The sequence below is a fragment of the Pteropus medius genome, unplaced genomic scaffold (assembly GCF_902729225.1).
Source record: "Pteropus medius unplaced genomic scaffold, Ma_sr-lr_union100, whole genome shotgun sequence".
Taxonomy (NCBI): domain Eukaryota; kingdom Metazoa; phylum Chordata; class Mammalia; order Chiroptera; family Pteropodidae; genus Pteropus; species Pteropus medius.
This window is the reverse complement of record NW_024350325.1, coordinates 9,622,515-9,623,698: the sequence shown is the minus strand read 5'-3', so window position 1 is coordinate 9,623,698 and position 1,184 is coordinate 9,622,515. Positions and strand designations below refer to the sequence as shown.

At 52.1% G+C, this 1,184-nt stretch overlaps 1 pseudogene; it reads right to left on the bottom strand.

Moving 5' to 3' along the window:
• Positions 1 to 326: 326 nt before the first annotated feature.
• Positions 327 to 587, bottom strand: LOC120583809 (pancreatic progenitor cell differentiation and proliferation factor-like; annotated as a pseudogene).
• Between the last annotated feature and the right edge of the window lie 597 nt (positions 588 to 1,184).

Below are 1,184 nucleotides of genomic sequence, written 5' to 3'. Positions count from 1 at the left end.
TGCTTGTTTATTTTCTGCTTGGTGCAAGGTACACAGTTACAAGTGTAAGGAAGGCTCGTATGTGGCTAGGACAGTACAGAGACAGACTCTCTCTGGCTCCTTTTTGATGTTTTGCTGTTTTTATGTCAAAGAACCCGACTGCTTCTGCTTGCTGCAGCCTGTCTAGTCTATGGAGTGGAGTAGGGGTAAAGGAACTCAAAAGAGCCTAGTGCCTCTGGAAGTCTGGTGGCCTGCGGTAGCCACTCAGGGTGGGGGCCCGGAGTTGGTTTTGCTGGGCTGGCCACCAGGCTGCTTCCTTGTGGCTCCCTGAGCCAGGTCACAGGAGATCATGCTGCCAGAGGCCTGGGGAGATTGCGAGTGCTCTAGGGACTTCAACACTGTGGCCATGAAGGGGAGCATGGACTTCCCGAAAAAGAAGCCCGCCCACCAGTGATCCAGGGCAGTCTTGGGGAGACCAGGGTGGTGGGAAATGGCTTCCCTAGGACACTTGGCACTGCCACAGGAGCTATTACTGGAAGCGGAACCTAGGCAGCGAGGGTAGTAGTCGTGGGTGGCCACGAGCAGCTGCTGGAGGGGACGGCTGCCATGCTCTTGCTTGTGGGCTGGTGGAAACACTGGCGGCGGCCCCTCGCAGGCCTCGGCGCGCACAGGAGATGGGAGCGCTGGGCCACAGAGTCCGTTTGCAGAGGAGACCGCGGGAGGCCGCTCCACGAGAGCGATGCGCAAGGTCGGGTAAACACTCTTAATAGCCACGGTTAGCTGAGTGCCTTCTGCAAGAGAAGTGCTTTACAAATATTATTACTTACCTTTTAAGAAAACAGCAAGGTAGGAATTATCATCCCTTCCTGCTCTTCTCTAGCATGAGGATTTTAGTGAAATCATTTGCTCTCTTATCCGGCAGTGAGAGGCAGAGGGAGGATTGAACCCATCTCTGTCCATTGCCAAAGCCAGAGTTCTCTTTGGGATGCCACCTGCCTCTCATCCATCCATGCATGGTGTGGTGGCTGAGAGCATAGGTTCTTGAGACCATAGGAATCTGACAAAGATGTGTTCTAATCCCAGGACCTCTACTTACTATGGGACCTTGGGAAATTTACTTAACCCTTCTCAATTTCAGTTTTCTCATCTGCAAAATGTATTTATACAATAAATGAATATGAAATCTATCATATAAGGCCTGGGAC